Raw genomic sequence first — 25900 nt, forward strand, 5'->3', positions numbered from 1 at the left:
ATTTCAGAAGTACAGAGGTGGACGGGATCTTCTTTAAAACTACCGAATGCTGAACAGCATTGAGACAGTGGATGTGGAGAGGATGTTTGGATCAGACGGAGAGTCTGTGATCTGAGAGGACAGCCTCAAGTAAAGAAGTTTCCCTTTAAACTTGAGATGAGAGTAACTTCCTCAGCCAGAGATTGCTCGAACTGTGGAGTTTGTTGCAACAGATGGTGGTTGAGGCTGTCATTTGGTATATTTATGGCAATATATTATTGATCACTAGAGCAGGAATAATGTTTTGTTTGCCAGAACTACTATACGATTAATTCAATACAGCACGAGGCATGGTTAAAAGCAGCCTTTACGATTTAGATACATCATTTCAAAATGGCTGCCATGTTAAACTTTGTCACAATGGAACTCATAGCGTGTGATGTTGAGTTTGTTATTTCCTTTTTCAGTTACCGTTGTTGAGCCACTTCCTCCGTTTCCATGATAACAAACCACTAGAACTGCAAGAGGTTTTGCACAATTTCATCGCTCTGTGTTTATTTCCTCTCAGCGTAGAGACAGAAACCTCGGGAGCAAATGCAACAGTATGATAGTGAGGGGAAAAGATGCTGTGAGCATTGGCTGTATAGAATGAACTGAGAATATAGAAATATAGAAAATCTGCAGCATAATACACAGGCCCTTCGCCAAAGTTGCTGTCCGAAACATTTACTTACTTTATTAATTTTCTTGGGTTACTCGTAGCCCTCTATTTTTCTAAGCTACATGTAGGAGGGGTGATTGATATGTTCCTTCTACCTTAGGCCACAAACTTATCAATCACTCCTACTGTCGACCACTTCTGGATGTCCAGACCCTGACTTCTACAAAGAAGGGATCCGTATGCTCCACGAATGCTGGGCTAAGTGTATGCATGAGGGATGGGTCTATTTTGAAAAGTAACTGTGCTAGGTTTACTAAAATTGACTTCTTCTACTTTAGGCCACGAACATATCAATTACCCCACTTACGTATCAAAGGTTCTCTTAAAAGACCCTACTTTATCCGCCTCCACCACCGTTGCCGGCAGCCCATGGAACGTACACTCCACTGTCTGCGTAAAAGAATACCTCACCCCTGACATCTCCTCTGTACCTGCTTCCAAGCACCTTAAAACTGTGCCCTCTCGTATTAGCCATTTTCGCCCAGGGCAAGGCCTCTGACAATCCACAGGATCATTGCCTCTCATATTCTTATATACCGCTCATCAGGTCACATCTCATCCTCCGTCTCTCCAAGGAGAAACGGCCAAGTTCACTCAACCTTTTCTCAGAAGGCATTCTCCCCAATCCAAGCAACATCCTTGTAAATCTCCACTGCACATTTTCTATAGTTTCCACATTCTTCGGGTAGTGAGTGTCCAGGACTGAGCACAGTACTCCAAGTGGGGTCTGGCCAGGGTCCTATATAGCCGTAACATTACCTCTCGGCTCTTGAACTCAGTCTCATGTTTAATGAAGGCCAATGCACTGTATGCCTTCTGTGTCACACAGTTAATCTGCGCAGCGGCTTTGAGTGTCCTATGGAATCGGACACCAAGATCACACAGATCCTCCACTCTGCCAAGAATCTGACAATTAATACTATACTCTACCATCATAGATGAACTAGCAAAATGAACCTCCTCAGACTTATCTGCATTGAACTCCATCTGCCACTTCTCAGCCCAGTTTAGCATCTAATCGATGCCCCGCTGTAAACTCGACAGCCCTCCACACTATCCACGATACCCCCAGCATAGGTGCCATCAGCAAATTTACTAACCTATCGCTTCACTTCGTCATCCAGGTCCTTTCTGAAAATTGCGAAGAGAAGTGGTGCCAGAACAGATCCCTGAGGCACTCCACTGGTGACCGACATCCATGCAGAATACGACCCGTCTACAATCACTCTTTGCCATCGGTGGACAAGCCAATTCTGGATCCACAAAGCAAGGTCTCCTTGCATTCCGTGCCTCCTTACTTTCTCAATTAGCCTTGCATGGGGGTACCTTATCAAATGTCTTGCTGAAATACATATACACTACATCTGCTGCTCTACTTTCATCAATATGTTTAGTCACATCCTAAAAAAAATCAGTCAGGCTCTTAAGACACGAACTGCCTTTGACAAACCAATTACGACTATTCCTAATCATATTTTGCCTCTCCAAATGTTATAACTATTCTATTAGGAAATTCTCGATCAACTTCCCAACCATTGAAGTAAGTCTCATTGGTGTATAATTTCCTGGGCTATCTCTACTCACTTTCTTGAATACGGTAAAAACATCCAGAACCCTCCAATCAGTTAATATCTGCGTAGTAGTAGTAGTAGTAGTAGTAGTAGTAGTAGTAATAATAATAATAATAAAGAAGAAGAAGAAGAAGAAGAAGAAGAAGAAGAAGAAGAAGAAGAAGAAGAAGAAGAAGAAGAAGAAGAAGAAGAAGAAGAAGAAGAAGAAGAAGAAAAGAAGAAGAAGAAGACAAATCTGCTCTTGCAGGAAATTTAAAGTAGAAAAGAGAGAATACTGGAAACATTCAGCAGATCGGCAGCATCTCGGACAGTCCCAGTTCTGAAGCTGCGTCTTCCACCATTTCTCTTTTCACAGATGTAGTCTGATGTACTGAGTGCCCAGCATTTTCTATTTTATAATTTTACACTGTGTTTCTAATACCCTGAGGGAACCATCGCAGCCAACTGTGCTGGGCATGATCCCACACAGCAGGAAGACAGTGATCAGAGATAGATACTGCAGACAAGCTGAAGTGTATCCGTATGCTCTCACAACCTACAGCCTGGTAAACCAGTCTGAGCAACAGCGCAGGCAGAAGATTCTTAGCTTCCCGTCTCACCTTAGTTTGGGAATCGAAAATGGCAAATCGTCGGTATCAAATTGTCTGTGTGTGTAATATATATATAATATAAATGGAGTCTCTCAGAATACAGAACTAGCAGTATACGGGCTTCAATCCAGGCTGTCAATTTTATAGCTGGGACTGGAATTTCTTCTGTCTGCAGCGACGTTGAAGTGTCGGGTGGTTAGACATTCGTTATGGAGAAATCGCCATCTGTTCCACCCAGTGGGACATCACACCTGTCAAATATTCTGGAGGTTTTTCAAGAGGTCACTGTGGAGATAGATGAAGTAGGACAGTGATTTTGTCTAAATGGACTTCAGTAAAGCGTCAAACGAGATCCTGCATGGCAGCTCATCTGGAAGGTGAGGTCACATGAGGTGGATTCACACCGGGATCGAGGACAGGCAGCAGAGGGTGATTTTGCGAATGGAGGGCAATGACGAGAGGAATGTGCGTGTCATTGTCGAGACCTCCGTAACTCATTGTTCATGCTATTGTTTTTTATATGAATATACATGGCACGGTTAGCAAGTTTGATACTAAATTAGAGACTTTGGTTGATATTGCAACATGTTACATGAATTTACAATGCATCTTGGCCAGTTATGAAGATGGGTTGAGGAATGGCAAATAGTTTTATATTGGACAAATGAGAGATGGTGCATTTTGGACATTCAAACGCGGCTGGAACTGATATAGTGAATGGGAGGGTACGGAATGTTGTGGAACAAAGCGACCTGAGAGTACACGTGTACAGTTCACTGCAGGTTAACAGGCAAGAATAGAGGGTCGAAAAATACTCTTTACTCATTCTGGCGTTCATCGGTTAGGGCATTGAGTTCTGGATTATGGACTTTGGTATTGTAGTTAAACGATTTGCTGGTGATGCTACACTATTATGTACAATTTTGTTCACGCTATGGTAGTACGGTCATTATCAAGCTCACAGAGTACAGTAAAGTTTGATGACGATGCTGCCTGGTCTGGAAGGCCGAGTTTCAGGGAGAAGTTGGCGGATCTGGATCTTTATTCCATGGAGCACAAGGGAATAAGCGTGACGTTGTAGGAGTTTATAAAATGAAGAGTGAGTATAGATTATGTGGTTGGTCGTGGTATTTTCCCCAGGTTTCAAGATTCAGGATTATTTAACATAAGTGCAGTACACAAGTGTGAAGAGAACTAAACAATTGTTACTCTGGATCCAATGCAGGGAAATAAAACACAATAAGATAAAGACCGCAATAATAATTAAACACACACACACACACACACACACACACACAATACATATGATAGCTTAATACATTGATTCTCTGTCCACGAAAGGACGCTAGGCAGAGGAGTATCTGGACATAGAACATAGACCATAGAACGTAAAATAGTACAGTACATTACAGGCCCTTCGGCCCACAATGTTGTGCCGACCCTCAAATCCTGCCTTCCATATAACCCCCCACCTTAAATTCCTCCATATACCTGTCTAGTAGTCTCTTAAACTTCACTAGTGTGTCTGCCTCCACCTCTGTCTCTGGCAGTGCATTCCACGCACCAACCACTCTCTGAGTGAAAAACCTTCCTCTAATATCCCCCTTAAACTTCCCTCCACTTACTTTAAAGCCATGCGGTGACTGAAAGGAAATGATAAACTAGTGGCGATGGAGGTTGCGTAGGGTTGGTTAGAGGATTGAGGCGTTGATCAATCTTGTTTGCTGGAGGATATATATATATATCCTTGATGGGGGTTCGGCTGGTGCCGGTGATGTGTTGGGAAGTTTGACTACCCATTGTCCAGCCTTCCTGGCCGCCACAGTGCCGTTCCCTTACCATGCAGTGATGCAGCATGTTAAGATGCACTCGACAGTACATGTCTTGTAAGACATGAGTATAAGAGTACAATGCATGGTCCATTCTGGTTTCAGCCTCCTCGGAAAGTCTAGATGTTGGTCAGCTTTCCTGATTGTCTGGAATGTGCTCTGGGACCATGACAGGTTGTGTGAGATGGAGTTTGAAACTGCTTCCAGCTTCCACAGCTATGCTGCTGATGTAAAGATGTGTGTGAGTGGTGCAAGTTCTCCCGAAGTTGATAACCATCCTTTTGTCTCGTTGACATTGAAGAAGAGGCTAGTCCGTAGTCATTTGTTTCTGAAAGTGTGGATTTGATGCCTGCATGAGTGAATTGTTGACGATGGCCGTGAAGTCATCAGTGAGCTGGTGTCCACACTGACGGGATATTTGGCCTGGGATGATTTCTGGCCCGGCAGCCTCACAGGGGTTGAATATCTGCAGAGTCCTTTCATCTGCTGTTGTTACATTGTGTGGCTGTTCTCCTCGGAGAGGGTAGCTTTCGTGACTTGCTCGAGTTTCGGGCCTCGAAGCATTGATTAGAGCGCACGGGAGGGGAACGTGACTGATGCAGTCAGAGCTATTTTTCGTAACGTAGTCTACAATGCCGTTGATGTCCAGTCAAATATACCAAGGATTGTTCCTCAGGATTGGGGAGTCTGAAGCCAAACGTCACAGATACAATGGAGCGGAGAGACCAGAGACACCGGAGAGGTCATCTCAATACACAGAGCGAGTGAGTATCTGGAACGATCTGTTCAGTGTTTGTATCGGTGGTTATCTACCTCTGGTTCAGTATTCTCACCATGTTTGGAAATTCCCACTCATTTTCAGCTGTCTATCAACATACAAAATGCTGGTGGAACACAGCAGGCCAGGCCGCATCTATAGGGAAAAGCGCTGTCAACCTTCGTCAGGACTCGGCCCGAAACGTTCACAGCGCTCCTCCCTATAGATGCTGCCTGGCCTGCTGTGTTCCACCAGCATTTTGTGTGTGTTGCCTGAATTTCCTCGTGTTCAGCTGTCCATGACAACTGGAAAGTAAAGAAACACTCAAGCTGTTGGAGACCTGAATTCAAATCAGAAAATGTTTGAAGCCATTCCGACACAGCGAGTTGGAGCTGAAGCATTAACTTCGTTTCTCTCTCCGTAGATATTGACTGTTTCTTGTATTTGCAGTTTTTTAGAACATTGCGTTGGAATGATTTAAGTCTCCTGGGAAATAGAATTGTGTAGGACACACAATGTAATTCATTCTTTTACAGAAACAGGGCTTTCAGACAATCCACTCTGTGCCATTCTCTACTTAGACCCGTCCACGTGCACCCAGACCACAGCACTCAATACCTCCTTTATCCGTGAACCCGTAGAAAATTCTCTTAAATTTTGCAATTGAATCTGAATCTGCATTCGTACCAGCCTCTGAGTGAAGTAATTCCTCTTCAGATTCCCCGTAAATATTTCTCTTTTTGCCCTAAACACATGACCTCACCCAAACTGAGTGGCAAAAGCTTACATGAATTCACCCTATTTATACCATCATAGTTATTATACCTCTAGCAGCGGTATCCTTTGTAAACCTCTGGCAGGGTTTCGCATTCTGGGGGCCACGGACACCACGGTTAATTGTAGGGGACTGTAGCATAAAACGAAGTTTGGGAACCTCTGCTAGCATCACAATCTCTTGTGTTGCACGGAATCAATTTCTAACTTGATCAATCTACCCCTGTTACTCAGTTCTTTAAATACCAGCAACATCCGTTTCTGCCAGGGCTTCTGCCGTCTCTACACTAGCCTGCCAAGAGCTATTTAGTGTAAGCTGGTCCATCTCTGACACATCCGTGCCCTTTCCTGATCTCTCCATCTCTGCAGCCAGGTTGTCGACCAACATCTTTTATAAACTTACTGATTTCCATGATAATCTCCACCATACCTCTTCCCAGCCTATCACCTGTAAAATGCTCTACCCTTTTCTCAGTTTTATTACCTCTGCTGCATCTGTTCCCGGATGTGGCTGTCCTCCCTCCGTTATTGATATTCTCCTCACTCACATTTACCGTACTCAGTGCTCACCCCATCTTCCTACCACCGTAATAGTGATAGAGTTCCTCTTGTCCTTACCTACCGCCCCTTCAGCTTCTGCAACTTTCACCATCTCCAAAGAGATCTTACAGCTAAACATATTTTTACCTTCCTCGTCCATCCCACCCTCTTCTTTCAAATGGGATCACTCCCTCCACAATGGCCTTGTTCATTCATCCCTCTTAAATAATCTCCCTCCCGCCACTTATCCCTGCAAGTGGCCCAAGTGCTACAACTTCCGGTACACCTCCTCCCTCACCTCCATTCAGACACAAAACAGTCCTTCCAGATGAGGCGACAATTCACCTGCGAATCTGCTGGTGTCATCTATTTTGTCGTGAGCTCCCCATGCGGCCTCGTTTACATTGGTGAGACCGGCCATAAATTAGGAGACCATTTTGTCCAGCATTTCTGTATCATCTACCACAAGGGAGACTTTGCAGTGGCCAAACATTTTAATTCTGATTCCCATTCCGACGTCGCGATCAATGGCCTCCTCTTGTGACAAGATGAGACCGCCCTCAGGGTGGCGGAACAACATCTTATATTCCATCTGGCTACCCTCCAACCTGATTGTATGAATATTGAATTCTTCTTCCAGTAAACAAATCCCACCCCTCCCCTCCATACTGAACTTTCATTTCTCCCTGGGTCCCCTCATTCCCTTTCTCCTATTGACAACGCTCTGATTCTTTCCTCTCCAGCCCTTGAACAGACCATCACTTGACTTCACCTATCACCTTCCAGCTCCCCTCTTTATCCCCATCCCCGACCTTTGAATTCAGATCATTTCCCCCTCCTCCTTAGGAATGAAAAGGCTCGTGGTCCAAAATGTGGACTGTTTACTCCTTTCCATAGCCACTGCTTGCTGCGCTGAATTCCTCCAGAATTTTGTGTGTGTTGCTTTGGATTTCCAGCGTTTGCAAGCTTTCTCGTGTTTAAGTGTGGTAATAACCGTAACAATTATTTGTGCTTTGTTGAAATTGTACCTGAAATATGGCGTAAAATCCCGCTCCCCATACTAACACGGGTTATACAGACCAAAGAACAAACTGCCGGAGGAACTTAGTGGGTCGGGCAGCATCTGTGGAGGGGAATGGACCGTCACATTTCGGGCCGAGACCCTTCCTCTGGACTGAGAGTGGACGGGAAATATTCAGCGGAAAGAGGTGAGGGGTGGGGATGGGGCAAGAGCTGGGGAGAGAGAGGCGGATCCAGGTGAGAAGGGAGGTGGGACGATGGAAATAGTGAGAGGGGTGGGAGGTGAGTGGTTGGGGCAACACGGGGCTGCAGAAGATATTTAATTCCACGGAGGATTACAAGAAGTTAGAGAGTGTTTGTTTTAGAGATTCACCAGATTGATTCCTGGAGGACGATGAAGATCAGTGATCGTCCTCACATCAAATAGAGGCCGGCAGATGTGTGGAGACCGAAGGGATTAAGGAAATGATAATCCGGCAGAAACATGTGGCTGAGATGGGAGAGCAGCCGCCATCTTGTTGATGGTTTAAGGGGCTGAATGGCCTCCTCCTGTTTCTCACTTTATGTTTCAGTGTTCCTGTCCAGTGCGGCTCCGGAGGAATGTGAATAGAAATTAGTGTTTATAAACGTAGAAGTGATTTCAATGAAACCTGCACAATTCTTCTTCGGGTGGGAATTCAGTGTCGGACCGGGATGAGAATTGATCCAGTAACTCTGAGAACCGGGTGGTGGAGCAATGGGGACGGGGAAGATGCAGAGGGAGAGATTAAAAGTGTAGCTGGGCTAAATATGAAATAATATGTAAGATGTGGCTGGTAGGTCGGGCAGTGTGTGAGGGGCGAGGAGCAGAGTCACCGGCTCAGGTGGGAAACCCTCCACCCGTCACGTGATCCAGGTTCTCGTTCCCATTTCAAACGCAAATCGGCAGCATCTGAGGTTTTCGCTTCCGTGGCCCCGCCCCCGCTCTTACAGTCTCCGGAAGGGCGATGGTTTTCGTTCCGTTCTCTGTAGAACCGGGTCGTCGGCTGGGAGCCGGAGGACCGATCGCTGTCTGCGGGAACAATTGATCAAGTTCTCATCGGTGAGTATTGATAACCGGTCACTAGGGGTGAACGCGACCGACATTTTTCCATCGGTGAGTACTGAAGCCGATCCCGGGGGAAGGGGGGCACCTGATGATGGGCAGGGAATCCCGTTAACATCCTTGAACCGGTGGTCTCGTCCCGCTTCCTGGATACAACCTGTCGTGGTCGATCCGGGTTATGGGACCTTCACACCGAACCGCCTGAGATGAGCCGCCGCTCAGCCCCTGGTGATCTGGTCCCAGGAGCGGGATGAGGTGGTGATGCCGAGACTTAACCCATCCACTAAGATGTACCTGAGGAACTTTACCTCCATCACCCGGCCCGGTATCGGATCCAAAGCTCACCTGGATCGACGTCTGGTGTCGATGAATTTTTAAAATATTTCCAGCACATTGGAAGCGGCCGTTCGGCCCATTGTGTTCTTGCCGACAGAGGGTTAAACAGAGTAATCACACACTCGGGAGACTCCTCCACGTGTATGAGAAGTTCATCTTTCCCCGTTCAGACAGGACAGTGAGATCCAGATCTCTCACGTCCTCTCGGGGGACTGGGAAGTTTATTTCCATCTTCTTTCCATTGCTACGACTTGCCGAAATGCTGACAGGGTTTCCCGATATCTGGCCCTATTATCTGTCCTAAATGAACTAAGTTTTGTTCATTTATCTGGGTTTCTCGGAAATGTGTACACTCCCTCCGGAATTTCCAAAGGAGCAACCCAGGCTGACTAATATTTCCACACGATTGAAATGGGGAATCTTTATTTTGTTTTCCATGTACAGAGGTTGAGTGAAAATCGTGTCTCCAGTATTCTCCACACAGATCAATACATTGCAGCAGTACATTGAGGTAAAACAAATCATTCTGGTTACAGAGAAAGTGCAGTCCAGGTAGATATGTGGTGCAAGGTCACATCGATTTAGACTGTGAGGTCAGGAGTCCACTCAACACGCTGTTCGCTTCTAACAGCAGAATGGACACCGTCCTTGAGCCCGGTAGCATGTTTCTGTTCTATTTTAACTTCGCCCCGATGGAGCATTAGAAGTGGGAATGTTCAGGGTTGTGGGGATCTTTCAATATGTTGGCTGTTTTACTGAGGCAGTGGGAAGAATAGACAGAGTCCATGGAGGGGAGGTTGGTTTCTATTACGTACTCAGCTCTATCACTGTTCTTCACCATTTCATTCATTTAAAGGAAGAGCAGTAGCCGTATGAAGGTATGAAGTGTCGGGATGGGATACTTTCTGCGGTAAATTGATAAAGCGTGTCGAGTAGAAAATGACATATACCAAAATTCTTATTGTTTGATCTGGTTTTGTTATATTGGAATCTGTTATCTACTAGCGCGTATTACTATTTCAGGGTCCGTGTATTGTGGGAGGAACATCAGAGATCGCCCTTCATCCCATTCTCCCATCTGGCTCCATCTGCTCATCCCCTGCCCATCTGGTTCAACCTCTGCCCAGCCTCTGTCCCACCATCTCAGTGATATATATCAACCATCTTGTTCAACCTCTGTCCAGTCTGTATCACACCACCTCAGTGATATATATCAACCATCTTATCCAATCTCTGTCCAGTCTGTATCCCACCAACTCAGTGATAAATATCAACCATCTTGTTCAAACTCTGTCCAACCTGTATCCCATCAGTATATATCAACCATTTTGTTAATCCTCGGTCCAGTCTGTATCCCATCACCTCAATGATATATATCAACCATCTTATCCAATCTCTGTCCAGCTGTATCCCATCACCACAATGATATATATCAACCATCTTGTTTAACCTCTGTCCAGTCTGTATCCCTCCACCTCAATGATATATATGAAACATCTTGTTCAACCTCTGTCCAGCCTGTATCCCACCACCTCAATGATATATGTCAACCATCTAGTTCAACCTCTGTCCAGTCTGTGTCCCACCACCTCAATGATATATATGAAACATCTTGTTCAACCTCTGTCCAGCCAGTACCCCACCACCTCAATGATATATATCAACCATCTTGTTCAACCTCTGCCCAGACTGTTCCCATTGCTGCAATGATATATTTCAGCAATCTCTCTTTCAAACTTTGTCTTCATTGTGAAGTTTTGCTTTGCATCTTTTCCAGAATTGTTTTTTTGACAGTTAGTACTATCAGAGGTTTAATTGAACACAGCACGTGGCAGGGTAAAAGCAGCCATTTCAATTTTAGTTTCACCGTTACAAAATGGCTACAGTGTTATCCTTTGCCATAATGGAACCCAAAGCATCTGAAGTTGAGTTTGTTATTTCATTTTCTGTTTATTTTCGGTGAGCCAGTTGCTCCGTTTCCAGGGTAACGGCCCGTCAGAGCTGCAGCAAGTGTTGCACTTTTTATCTCTCTGTGGTCACCGCCTCTCAGCGTAGAGACAGTGGCCTCGGGAGTAAATGTAACAGAGTGATAGTGGGAGGAAAGGATGCTGTGAGCATTGACTGTATGGAATGTGTTACACCAGGGTCAGAATGAACTCAGAGCTTACAAATTGGTTGGGGTGGGGGCGGCATTTACAGTTTAGGGTGGCAATCAGTTACTATCTGTGCATTAAAATGAAGAAGGAGAAAATGCTACAGTTGCAGGAAACTTAAAGTAAGGAGGAGGAAATACTGGAGACGCTCAGCAGATGGGCAGCATCTTGCACAGTCTCAGTTCTGGAACTGGGTCTTCCACCATTTGTCCTTTCAGAGATGTAGTCTGATGTACTGAGCTCCCGGCACTTTCTACTTTATAATTTTACATTTTGTTCCGGCTACGTAGCAGGAAACATGGCAGCCAGCTGTGCTGGGCAAGATCCCACCCAGCAGGAAGATTGTGATCAAATGTGCTCGGTTTAGCTGCTGGGGTCAGGCTGAATTGTAACTGGAGGTATACGGGCTTCAGTCCAGGTTGGTATTTCGACAGCTGTGATCGGAATTTTCTCAGTCTGCAGTGAAACTGAAATCCCGGGATGTTGGACATTGGTTATCGGAAAATCACCGTCTAAACTGCCCACTAGGACATCATATCTGTCAGGTATTTTGGAGATTATTTACGAGTTAACTAGGGAGTTAGTTGAATTTGGGCAGTGATGTTGTTCATCTGAACTTTGGTAAAGTCTGTAACAAGATCCCGCATGGCAGCTGATCGGGGAGGTTCGGTCACGTGGGATTCACGGGGAGCTGGCGAGGTGGATTCACACCGGGCTGGACAACTAGACGCAGAGGGAGATGATTGAAGATGTTTTTTTTTTTTGTTAGATGGTTTTTTTGTGCGAATGGAGGCCTGTGACGAGTGGAATGTGTGTGTCAATATCGAGACCTCTGTAGTTCATTGTTCATGCTATTGATTTATATGGGGATACGCAAGGCGCGATTAGCAAGTTTGATAGATAGATAGATAGATAGATAGATACTTTATTCATCCCCATGGGGAAATTCAACTTTTTTCCAATGTCCCATACACTTGTTGTAGCAAAACTAATTACATACAATACTTAACTCAGTAAAAAATATGATATGCATCTAAATCACTATCTCAAAAAGCATTAATAATAGCTTTTAAAAAGAATAGAATTGAATTAAATTGAATTGATTTCTTACATCCTTCACAAACATGAGGAGTAAAAATCTTTACGTTACGTCTCGGTATAAATGTCCAAAGTGCAATCAAGGTAATTCTAATAAATTGAACAGTCCATAGAAAATACAGTGCACTTAAATCACCGTGGGTTATTTCATCTGATGGCCTTGTGGAAGAAGCTGTCCCGGAGCCTGTTGGTCCTGGCTTTTTTTGCTACGGAACCGTTTCTCGGATAGTAGCAGCTGGAATAGATTGTGGTTAGGGTGACTCTGGTCCACGATGATCCTCCAGGCCCTTTTTACACGTCTGTCCTTGCAAATGTCCTGAATCATGGGAAGTTCACAACGACATATGCGCTGGGCTGTCTGCACCACTCTCTGCAGAATCCTGCCAATGAGGGAGAAAATTTTCCCATACCAGGAGGGGCGGCCTGTTTGTAAGTTTGACTCAACTGCATCCACGGTTATCTGCTGTTTCATGTTGTCATGAGCAGAGCAGTAGCCGTACGAAGGTGGGAAGTATCCCGATCGGATATATTCCATGGCGCATTGATTAGGTTGTGTAAGGGGCAAAGGCCATGTGCCAAATTTCTTATTGTTTGTTCTAGCTTTTTCGTTTTAGGATACCTTAATGATAAATATCAGCAATCTTTCTTCTGACCTATCTCTGCATTCTAATGTGTTCTAGTGCACCGTTTACTTCATTGAACTTTTCTATGCCATTTGCCCCTACAATTAAAGGAAGGATCCATAGTCCCCAGGTTGGGAACCCCCGCTAGAGAAATAGAAATCTGAGTGTCAGACATCTTGCAGTCAGTCAATCGTTACTGCATCAAAAGAACACAATGAAATCTCCTGTAGTGAGTTTCCAATGCTATATTAGTTCCTGTTACACAACAGGGAAAGTGGCTACTAATTGTCTTGGGCTACACCGCACTCAATAAAATAATGAACAACTGTGGTCAATGTAACTGTGGAGACAAGTTGAATGTAGGTGGGCATTTTCCCCTGTTGGGTAAGATCATGGATTTAGGGCAAAAAGTGACACATTTAGGACAATCTGAGGGGGAACTACTTCACTCAGAGGGTGGTACGAATCCGGAACCAGCACCCAGCAGAAGTGTGAGATGAAAGTTCGATTGTAGTATATGAGAGATGTTTGGGTAGTTACATGGATGAGGGAGGTATAGAGCGCTATGGTCTGGGTGCAGGAGGATGGGACCACACCGAACATGGCACGTACTTGATGGGCTAACAGTCCTGTGTCTGTGCTCTAAGGGCTGTGTGAATCTCATTTGAAACTTCTACACAGAATCGACATTTATTGCAGGCGGGTTGTATCCAATAATGTGTTTTTATTTTGGACCAGCGTCTACATTGCTGAGAGTTGAGAAGAGCTGGAACTACCAGGAGATTTACTGAATGCACCTCGAAAGGGTAAATACAGCCACTGGAATTTTAGTATCACCATTACAAAATGGTGTGGAGAGAGAGTGGCCTCAGATACGTGAATGCCTTGAGCATTTACTGTACGGGATGGAATTAAGAAGATTGTAAGGATTGCATCTATGCAATTCTGTTCTGAGTGTCAAACATCTTGCAGTCAGTCAATCGTTTCTGCATCAAAAGAACAAAATAAAATCTCCTGTAGTGAGTTTCCAATGCTATATTAGTTCCTGTTACACAACGGGGAAGGTGGCTGGTAATTGACCTGGGCTACACCGCACTCAACAATAAAATAATGAACAAATGTGCTCAATGTAACTGTGGAGACAAGTTGAAATGTATCATCACCATCTTTGCGACCCAATGCCTATGTTTCCCGTCGGATCCCTGTCCAGACAAAAGATCATCGGGCTCCAGTTCTGTCATGGGTTGGTGTGGGAGTGTAAGTTTTTGAACTGGGATTAGCTGAGACACTGCCGCATATTACAAGCAGCAAAAAACCCTGGGAGAGCTGGTGCTTGAGATACAATCTTGGGATGGGGTCTCCAGGAATATGGAACTTGCAGTGTCTGGGCTTCGGTCTAGGTTGGTGCATTTACAGATGCGGCTGGCTGTTCCTCATTCCGCAACGAAACAGCCGTCTCCGGTGGCTATATGTTGGTAGCGTGAATCACTCAGTGTGAGATGTGGAAAAAATGTGCGAGGCTCTCGGTGTGGGCTGTGACCCTCTGAGGTGGCATACTGGGTTACCACACATGTTTTGACCCAGATAAAATGAGTCAGGGGATCAAGTTGTCCGGGTTTATGAGATGTTGAGCGAGTATTTATTTTCTGTGCTCAGATGTTTGGTTCTGAAGTTCCTTGGAAGCAAAGCAGAGAATAAGTTCCCATTCCATCCCTCACAGGGAGAGGCTATGATTAAATACACTGTTTTGTGTTTGCACCAGTAGAAATAGACTGGGGTTTCAGAATTCAATTCACATTTGGAAATTCCCCCTCTCTGTCACCTGTCTATCTGCCAGTGGGAGTCAAACAGAATCTCTAGATGCTGAAGATAGAACAGAACATGGAACAGTACATGACAGGAACAGGCCCTTCGGCCACAATGATGTGCCAAACTAGCTGAAAAGTAAATCAATCCCCCGCCCCCAAAACTAATGACTCCTACCTACACAATGTCCATAGCCTCTCAATCTTCCTCACACTCATGTGCTTATCTAAACGTCTGTTAAAAGCCTCCAGTGTATTTGCTTCCACCACCATAACAGACAGAGCATTCCAGGCATCCACACCTCTCTGAGTAAAACAACTTAACCTCACATTTCCTTTACATCTACTCCCTCACACCTTCATTGCATGTCCTCTGGTATGAGACAATTCTAACCAGTGAAAAGATGCTCCCTGTCTACTCTGTCTTTCATAATCTTATAAACCTTTATCAGATCTTCCCTCAGTCCCCACCGATCGATGGAGAAGAATCCAAGATTTTCCACTAAAAACTGGATGATGTTTGAATCCATTCTTACGAAAAGTTAGGAAACCGAATCGGTAACATTTTTCCTCTCCCCACAGCTGTTCCTTACCCGCTGAGCGTTTCTAGTAATTCCAGTTTCTCTTTAGTGCATTCACCCTGGAAAATTTTAAATCTCCTGCGAATGGATCAGCGCACCAGTGCTCGTTTTGTGAGAATTGATAGAAAAGTAAAGAAACCACAGCTTTTCCCGGTATATTATCCTGCTACCATATATCCTGTTTTTTTCCCCGGAAATGTATTTAGTACAGTTTTTGCTAACAAAGTTCAAAGAATAATATGAGGAATGATAAGCATTATGCATGTGGAGCATTCGATGGCCCTGGGCCTATGTTCAGTGGAGTTCAGGGGGCTGGTTGGAGGAGTGGGAGAAGTTAGGGCGGGCTTGATCATTTACACCGACTGAATGACAAGAAGTCTGGGTGCAGTGGGAATGGAGAGGGTGTCTTGATTAGACGGAGAGTCTAGGATCTGAGTGTATTGCCTCAGAATAAAGAAGCTTCACTTTGAAACTGAGATGAGAGCAATTACTTTAGCCAAATGTTGGTTGATCTGTGGAATTTGATGCCACAGAGGGTGGTGGAGGCTATCGTTGGGTATATATCATGTTCTGGATTGCTAAATAGATTGAGTATTATAGCAGGGACGCAGGAATACGGTGTTGGAAAAGAAAACATGCTCCATGATTGACTATGGAGCAGACTAGAATGACCAAATCACCTATTTCTACTCCTATATATTATGACTTGCATCTTATGCCATGACTGAACAATGACTTCTTTGTATCTCATCTCAATCAAGTGAAAATCTCCAAATGCAGTGTTGGAGGCAACCATTGGATATATTCATGTTCTGGATTGCTAAATAGGTTGCGTATTATATCAGGAAAGCAAGAATACGGTGGTGGGAAAAAATCCTCCAATATTGATTATGGAGCAGACTAGAATGACCGAATCACCGAAATCTACTTCTATACATTATGACAAACTTTAAACCGCGACTGAACGATGACTTCTTTGTAGCCCATAACAAACAAGAGAAAACATTCGGATGCTGGAAATCCAAGCAACACACACAAAATGCTGGAGGAACTCAGCAGGCAAGGCAGCATCTATGGAAGAGAGTAGAGTCGACGTACAGATGCTGCCTGGCCTGATGAGTTCCTCCAGTTCCAGATTTCTTCACTCGGATCCTGATATATGAGTTCAAGATTTAAATTTCAGGTTAATGTTTTGTTCTCGTTTGTAATAGTTGCATACTTCATTATCTGTCTGGTTAAAGTTAGACCTGCGGTGAGAGGTTTATTGGAAGAAAAGCCCGTGACCGATAGCAAACCACAACTGAAGACGAGGGAACAGCAACAAGGAACCAACCGGAGGACTGAAAGCACCAACTCGAGGGAACCCTTCTGACTCGGAGTTAGCATTGATTCAGTCAGGAGAAAGTTTGGTGAGTCTCATTTACTCTAACACTGGTCCTTGAGACATTACATTTCTGTACCAGAGAAAATAGGAAATAGCTGGAGGGAGACTGAATAAACCTAGAAGTACCATTTATGCCTGTTGCAATCATTCCAGATGTACTACTGTGCTGTCAGCATCCCATCTCTCTGAAGCCACGCATATTCCCTCATGCTGTTTGCTCATTTCAAACTTGTCACTTCTCATGTTTCCTTGTTTGTCTGTATTACGTCATAATAATTTCAAAATGCGTTGAGAATTTCCTCCCTTTAGACGACGCTGCAACTGCTACCTGTTATAGTGATTGCAGAAATGCGGAATTACCATGAACTACAGCAACATGTCATTGAGTGCTCTGTCTATTACAAGCTGCAATGATATACTTGCCCTTGTTGTCGTGCAAGCCTCTGCTAAGAGCAAACCCTCTTGAAGTCAAATGTCCCAGCACCACATTTCTGTCAGTTCTAACTAGCAAATGCCAACCAATAATTTACATCTACATAGCCTGGCGTCATCAAGTATTTTTCTACCAATAAATTGTCAGAACATATGAATCTGTGATTAAGCAGAAATAGGTTTTGCAATGTTCCCATTTGACCCTGTACCAAAGCCATGGGTTATGCCTGTCCTTGAGATGAACGAATGTCCTTGCAGCCAGGACTACTAGAGCTGCCGGAGTCGCTTTAAACTCAGTTCTTTTCAGATGGAAGCAGCTTGTTGGTTCAGATGATGGAGGAGTTGATATTAAGGTAGATGCAATGTTCAGACAGACTTTGGAAGGATTGCCTGTGAACAGGGCATCATGTAGTGAAAAGCGGCAACAGCGTACCTCCCCCTCCCACTCCCCTCCCACTCACCCTTTCACACTCCTATTTTTTGCCGGTGTTGATCGCGGGAGTTAGGAACTCTTTTAACTCACTGACCAGTGAAATTATAGCCTTTTATTCCATTCAAAGTTCTGTTTATTTATAAAGAGTGGGGTTGAAGAGTTATCGAAATGAACATTGGGGAATACATAACGGAAGTTTAAATCAGATCAGCAGCAGATCCGGAGGGCCGTGTGGTCCACTTATGCATTTGGTGTATTGATTAGAAAAGTTCTGACAGTTTAATAAGTGTAAGCCAATATAAGTTCTGCATAATAATTATATTATGCAACTGAAAAGAAACATTACATTGATTACGTATATACACGGAGACTTGTGTGTTACTGTTGTACCCCAGCGGGTTGCGGATCGACCATGACTGATTCAGTGATCTGGCCAGCGCGGTACGGGATCGAGGGACGCGCTCCCCGTTCCCTGTTACTGACTCTGCAGTCTCCCCATCTACCGCGCGCACCAGCTCACTGCCCACGTGCGCCCTCTCGCGGAATTTCGTCACCCTCGCTCTCTCTGGGCTGACGTTTAGACGATTTAAGCATGCTGCGTGTGCCCGGTATCTCTTGTGAAGTGACTTAAAATTTACTTGTCTCTGATTGGTGACACGAAATACCAATTTAGCATACCAACCAATGGGGATATGGGCTTCGTCATTAAGGAGTTCCCTTAACAAGGAGTTGGCGGAGCTGCAAGGGCGACGGATTGAAATGGGAGAACAGGGGGTTTATCTCCTCTGAACAAGCGAGGATGAAGAAGGCTTCAGTATATTTTTAGTGGACCCCGATAAAGTGTTGTCCTACAAGTGCGGCGTGGGTGTGATTTTGGGAGCAAATCACGATCTTACTATCTGACACGGTGGGTTGGAGGGACCCAGTGTCTGCCTTTTGTTTGAGGTGTCTGGGTTTAAACAACAGAGAAAACAGACGCACCTTAGGCCAGCAGGCTGTTTCAGTGGGAGCTGTGGGGACAAATGCTTGGAGTATGGTTGCTCCCTGTCTGCAGTAGGGACAAAATGCAACACTTACAAGTCTGTTACTGACTGAAAACATTTATATTGAATCAGTATTTTATTTATGATGCAATTATTGTCCAACTTATACTCTAGTTTAATAGTCATTCAAAACATACATGAAAACACATGAACACAGTCAAGTACAAGTGTTACTGCATACTAAGCCTCCTTGTTGGAAACTGTCTCTCTAAGATACCCCAAGGGCAAAGGCACTTCCGAAATAAAATTATCGATCCGTTGTAGTCTCTGTCAACTTCTCCTTTACCTTCTGTTTTTCCGAACATTAGAGTCTTCTCCGAGGAATCCTGTCTTCTCATGATGTGGCCAAAATATTTCAGCTTTTCAAGCTTCCTAGTGAGCAGTCTGGCCGTATTTCTCCAAATACTGACTTGTCGGATCTTCTGGCTGTCCAAGGAAATCTTAACACTTTCCTCCAGCATCAAATTCAAAGGCGTCGATTCTTTTGTATTCAGCCTTACTAATAATCCAGCTCTCGCAGCCATACATCACAACTGGAAATACCATAGACTTGACTCTACGGTCCTTCACTGTTACCTAAATTTGCCATTGTTGTCCTTCCCCAGAAGTAAATGCCGTTTAATTTTGTGGCTGCATTTACCAAAAATAGACATTTTTGAATTGAGGAAGACAAAATCCGTCACTGCTTCCACTCCCTTTCCATTTATTACCACGGAGTTAACAGGACTGGCCGATTTTCTTAATATTGAGCAAGAAGGCAGCTTTCCACTTTCTTCTTTCACTTTCATTAGAAGCTTCCTCAGATCCTCCTCACTTTCAGCCATTAGAATAGTACCACATGCATATCTGAAGTTGTTAACATTTTGTCTGCTAATTTTGATTCCAACGTTTTGAGTCCTCTAGACCAACATTCCTCATGATGTGTTCAGCATATAGACTAAATAAGCAGGATGACAGCATGCAGCCTTGTCGTACCCCTTTCTCAATCTTGAACCAGATTGTTGTTCCATGTCAGTTCTAACTGTTGATTCTTGATCTTTGTACAAGTTTTTCATAAGGCAGAGCAGATGTCCAGGTTTCCCCATTTCTTTAAGGATTTCCCATAGTTTAATCTGGTACACACTGCTGAAGGCTTTAGAGTAGTCAATAAAACATAGATAAATATTTTTGTGGAATTCTCGCGATTTCTCCATTATCTAGCGCATGTTAGCAATTTGGACTCTGGTGTCTCTGCCTCTACTAAAACCAGCTTGTACATCTGGCTGTTCGTGTTCCATATATTGTTGGAGTCTTGCTTGCATGATCTTTAGCATTACATTTCTAGGATGTGAAAATTTTCGGTAATTTGAACAATCCTTTACATTTCACTTCTTGGGTATTAGGATAAAAACGGATCTTAATCCAACATAAATGTCATTCTTATTTTCGGTTTCCCAGGTCTGCTGGAATATTGCATGCAACACATTTAGACAATAGACAATAGACAATAGGTGCAGAAGTAGACCATTCGGCCCTTCGAGCCTGCACCGCCATTTTGAGATCATGGCTGATCAACTACTATCAATACGCAGTTCCTGCCTTGTCCCCATATCCCTTGATTCTCCTATCCATAAGATACCTATCTAGATCCTTCTTGAAAGCATCCAGAGAATTGGCCTCCACTACCTTCCGAGGCAGTGCATTCCAGACCCCCACAACTCTCTGGGAGAAGAAGTTTTTCCTTAACTATGTCCTAAATGACCTATCCCTTATTCTCAAACCATGCCCTCTGGTACTGGACTCTCCCAGCATCTGGAACATATTTCCTGCCTCTATCTTGTCCAATCCCTTAATAATCTTATATGTTTCAATCAGATCCCCTCTCAATCTCCTTAATTCCAGCGTGTACAAGCCCAGTCTCTCTAACCTCTCTGCGTAAGACAGTCCAGACATCCCAGGAATTAACCTCGTGAATCTACGGTGCACTTCCTCTACAGCCAGGCTGTCCTTCCTTAACCCTGGAGACCAAAACTGTTCACAATACTCCAGGTGTCGTCTCACCAGGGCTCTGTACAAATACAAGAGGATTTCCTTGCTCTTGTACTCAATTCCCTTTGGAATAAAGGCCAACATTCCATTAGCCTTCTTCACTGCCTGCTGCACTTGCTCATTCACCTTCAGTGACTGATGAACAAGGACTCCGAGATCTCTTTGTATTACTCCCTTACCCAACTCTATACCGTTCAGATAATAATCTGCCTTCCTGTTATTACTCCCAAATTGGATAACCTCACACTTATTCACATTAAACGCCATCTGCCAAGTATCTGCCCACTCACCCAGCCTATCCAAGTCACCCTGAATTCTCCTAACATCCTCATCACATGTCACACTGCCACCCAGCTTAGTATCATCAGCAAATTTGCTGATGTTATTCTCAATGCCTTCATCTAAATTGTTGACGTAAATGGTAAACAGCTGTGGTCCCAATACCGAGCCCTGTGGCACTCCACTAGTCACAACCTGCCATTCCGAGAAACACACTTTCACCGCTACCCTTTGCTTTCTATCTGCCAACCAGTTTTCTATCCATGTCAATGCCTTCCCCCCGATGCCCTGAGCTTTGATTTTACCCACCAATCTTCTATGTGGGACCTTATTAAATGCCTTCTGAAAATCGAGGTACACTACATCCACTGGATCTCCCCCATCTAACTTCCTGGCTACATCCTCGAAAAACTCCAACAGATTAGTCAAGCATGATTTACCCTTGGTAAATCCCTGCTGGCTCGGCCCAATCCTATCACTGCTATCTAGATATGCCACTATTTCATCCCTAATAATGGACTCTAGCATCTTCCCCACCACCGATGTCAGGCTGACAGGTCGATAGTTCTCTGTTTTCTCCCTCCCTCCTTTCTTAAAAAGTGGGATAACATTAGCCATTCTCCAATCCTCAGGGACTGATCCTGAATCTAAGGAACATTGTAAAATACTTACCAATGCATCCGCAATTTCCAGGGCCACCTCCTTTAGTACCCTAGGGTGCAGACCATCTGGACCTGGGGATTTGTCAGCCTTCAGTCCCATCAGTCTTCTCATCACCGTTTCCTTTCGAATGTCAATCTGTTTCGTTTCCTCTGTTACCCTATGTCCTTGGCCCATCCATACATCTGGGAGATTGCTTGTGTCTTCCTTAGTGAAAACAGATCTAAAGTACTCATGAAGTTCTTCTGCCATTTCTCTGTTTCCCATAACAATTTCACCCAATTCATTCTTCAAGGGCCCAACGTTGCTCTTAACTATCTTCTTTCTCTTCACATACCTAAAAAGCTTTTGCTATCTTCCTTTATATAGGCTAGCTTGCGTTCGTACCTCATTTTTTCTCCCCGTATTGTCTTTTTAGTTAAGTTCTGTTGTTCCTTAAACACTTCCCAATCATCTGTCCTCCCACTCACCTTAGCTCTGTCATATTTCCTTTTTTTTAATGCTATGCAATCTCCGACTTCCTTTGTAAACCACTGTGGCCCCTTTCCCCCCTTTGAATCCTTCCTTCTCTGGGGGATGAACTGATTTTGCATCTTGTGCATTATTCCCAAGCATACCTGCCATTGCTGTTCCACTGTCTTTTCTGCTAGGCTATCCATCCAATCAACTTTGGCCAGCTCCTCCCTCATGGCTCCATAGTTTGCCCTGTTCATCTGCCACACTGACACCTCCGAGCTGCCCTTATCCTACTCAAATTGCAGATAAAAGCTTATCATATTGTGATCACTACCTCCTAATGGTTCCTTTACTGCGAGATCGCTGATCAAATCCTGTTCATTACATAACACTAAATCCAGAATAGTCTTGTCCCTGGTCGACTCCCGTACAAGCTGTTCCAAGAACGCATCCCGTAGGCACTCTACAAACTCCCTATCCTGTGGTCCAGCACCAACCTGATTCTCCCAGTTCACCTGCATGTTGAAATCCCCCATAACTACTGCGACATTACCTTTTCCACATGCCAATGTTAACTCCCTATTCAACTTGCACCCAATATCCATGCTGCTGTTTGGTGGCCTGTAGACAACACCCATTTGGGTCCTTTTGCCCTTACTGTTCCTCAGTTCTATCCACACAGACTCTACTTCTCCTGACCCTATGTCCCTGCTTGCAAAGGACTGAATCTCATTCCTCACCAACAGGCCCACCCCACCCCCTCTGCTCACATTTCTGTCCCTACGATAGCACGTATACCCTTGTACATTCATTTCCCAGGTCTGATCTCCCTGCAGCCATGTCTCCGTTATCCCAACCACATCATAGTTACCCATTCGCACCTGGGCTTCAAGCTCATCCGCCTTATTTCTGACACTTCGTGCATTCAGATATGGAATTTTTAGCCCATTTCTCCTCTCTCTGTTTGAATCGCTGCCTATTGTGCTTAACCCAGCTCCCCGAACTCCCATCGGGCTATACGCCCCTAGAATTTTGTTGTCCTTCCTAAATTTACTTATTCTTTCAACACATTTAACTCCATGTTCCGTCAGACCATCCCTCTGTACACGAGTCCTCCTTATCACTTGTTCCGCCCCACCTTCCTCTACTACACACTTAATATTCCGGAACCGTGTAGTCCCCACCTGTCCTTTATTCTTCCTCTCGCTATCCTCTCTCACATTCTGGATCCCCGCCCCCTGCAAATTTAGTTTTAACCCCCCCCCCCCCCCCCCAAGAAGCACTAAAAAACTTCCCTGCAAGAATGTTAGTACCGTTCCAGTTCAGGTGTAAACCGTCCCTTCGGAACAGATCCCACCTTCCCTGGAACAAAGCCCAATTATCTACAAACCTGAAGCCCTCCCTCCTGCACCATCCTCTCAGCCACGTATTAATCTTTATAATCTTTCTGTTCCTTGCCTCACTCACACGTGGCACAGGTAGCAATCCTGAGATTGTTACCCTGGAGGTCCTGCTCTTCCGCTTCGCACCTAACTACCTGAACTCACTACGCAGGACCCCCTCACTCATCCTACCCACGTCATTGGTCCCTACATGGACCACAACATCTGGATTTTTGCCCTCCCTCTCGGGAATAACCTGCACCCGATCAGAGATGTCCCGGACCCCGGCACCAGGGAAGCAACATACCATCCGAGACTCCCGATCTTCCTCACAAAATCTCCTAACCGCCCCACTGACTATAGAATCCCCTATCAATACCGCTCTCTTCTCTTCCCTCTTCCCTCCTCCCCTTCCTAGTCCAACCTCAGTGCCAGAGACAGGACCACTGCAGCTTGTTCCTGGTAGGTCATCCCCACCAACAGTATACAAAACGGTATACTTATTTTTGATGGGAACCGCCACAGGGGTGCTCTTCTCTCTCTGACTGTTCCCCCTGCCTCTCTTGACTGTCACCCATTTGCCTACCTCCTGTCTTTTCGGTGTGACTGCCTCCCGATAACTTTGATCTATCTCTGCCTCTGCCTCCCGAATGATCCGTAGTTCATCCAGCTCCTGCTCCAGTTCCCTAACTCGGTCTGATAGGAGCTGCAGCTGGATGCACCTATTGCAGGTGTGGTCATCAGGAACAACTGTGTTGACCCTGACCTCCCACATACTGCATACGGAGCACACCACTGCTCTAACTGTCTCCCCCATTACCTGATCCTAGATTAGGCTTGCCGAAGTCCTCTTGCGCCGAAGCCCGCTGAGCCAAAGCCCAGCACTCAGCTCCTGCGCACTCCGCTGCCCGCACCGACGCTGCCCGCTCCTGAAAGTGGGTCGCTTTTTAAAGTTCGCGCTCGCCGCTGACGTCAACCGCGCTTGCGCAGCTTTACCTTCCTCCTCAGGTACTCTCCAGGTAGGTCCGAGAGTCTCGGCCTACCTACAACTGCTGATCCTCCGATCTCCAGTCGTATGTCGATCACGAGCACTCCTTACTCCCGCTCCGCTGCCCGCACCGACGGAGCATCCAAGACGCGTTAAATTCACAGTTGATTTTCTTGCATTTTACTTTTTAAACCAATTGAATAGAACAATGACAATTTCAGATTTCTATATTGCTGCTGGTCTGCAGTTTCTCTTTTAAAGCACATCAATTTCACCCTCAATGCCACTGAATAATTTTACATCATCACCTTTTAGAATTAAACAATTCAACTGGAACCCGATCACATCCTGCAACCTTATTATTGGCAATGTTTTCTATCGCCCATTCGACTTCACTTTCCAGAATGTCTGGCTCTAGATCGATGAGGGAGTCATTGCAGGTGTCTTCGCTGTTCGATCTTTCTACAATTCTTCGGTGTGTTCCTGGCATCTCCTTTTGATGTCATTTGTTTCTGTAAGGTCCTTCCCTTCTTTGTTTCTTCCTATACTAATTTTACATGAAATGTTCCATTGATTTCTCTAATCTTCTGCAACAGATCTCTTGTTTTTTTTTCAATTCTGCTGGCTTCTTCAGCTTCAGTGCATCACTCCTTTAAGAAAGTTTCCTTATGTTTCCTTGCTATCTTCTTGAACTTTGTATTCAGTTGGAGGTCTTTGTTCCAATCTCCATTTACTCCCTGGAATGTAGGAGAGTGAGCAGTGACCTTACAAACATGGTTTAAATTATGAGGGACAGAGTAATTGACTCACTCCTTTATTTGTGTAATTCAGGTCATTGCCAGCAGGTGGTGCTTTCTTCCACCCGGACGGCAGATAAGAAGACAACAATCAACCAACCAACCTCAGTCAGACTCAGAATGGACACAGGTATGCTCACTGGGCTCTTTCTCATTAAAGATCTGTCCTTATGCTACACGTGTAGTCAAATCATCAATAGTTCAGAGGGATAAACTTGGGCGATAAAGGGGAGAGAGAAAGTACCATCAAACGGGGTCATTGTTCCAACTGGTAAAGCGTCGATGAGCATTGGAACAATTCAGCAGCCCCAGCGCAGGGACCTAACAAGGGGAATGGTCGAATCGCTCCCCACACCACACAAATCTTCACCTGAGAGAAAGGAGAAGGAGCCCCTGAATAAGGTGGCTGTGGGGAACACTCAGGCAGGAATACAACAGCGGCAATGTAACAGTCCAGGGAACAGATATAATTTCCGTCAGCATTTGGTACGCCCTGATGTGGAAAATGCCTCTGACAGCCAGTGAGAGAAACAGATGTTATTTTCTCTTTGGGAACG

The 25900-nt window shown here is 44.8% G+C and overlaps 1 long non-coding RNA gene across 2 annotated transcripts; it reads left to right on the top strand.

Moving 5' to 3' along the window:
* The first annotated feature begins 8781 nt into the window (after window positions 1-8781).
* Window positions 8782-25478, top strand: LOC140720328 (uncharacterized). 2 transcript variants are annotated; one of them, XR_012097161.1, is made up of 3 exons: window positions 8782-8862; window positions 16707-16870; window positions 25378-25478. It is a non-coding gene; the product is annotated as an uncharacterized lncRNA (long non-coding RNA). The 2 variants fall into 2 exon arrangements; XR_012097160.1 differs by having other exon boundaries at window positions 8789-8862; window positions 16703-16870.
* The last annotated feature ends 422 nt before the right edge of the window (window positions 25479-25900 follow it).

Source organism: Hemitrygon akajei, unplaced genomic scaffold, assembly GCF_048418815.1.
Source record: "Hemitrygon akajei unplaced genomic scaffold, sHemAka1.3 Scf000041, whole genome shotgun sequence".
In the NCBI taxonomy this organism is placed as follows: domain Eukaryota; kingdom Metazoa; phylum Chordata; class Chondrichthyes; order Myliobatiformes; family Dasyatidae; genus Hemitrygon; species Hemitrygon akajei.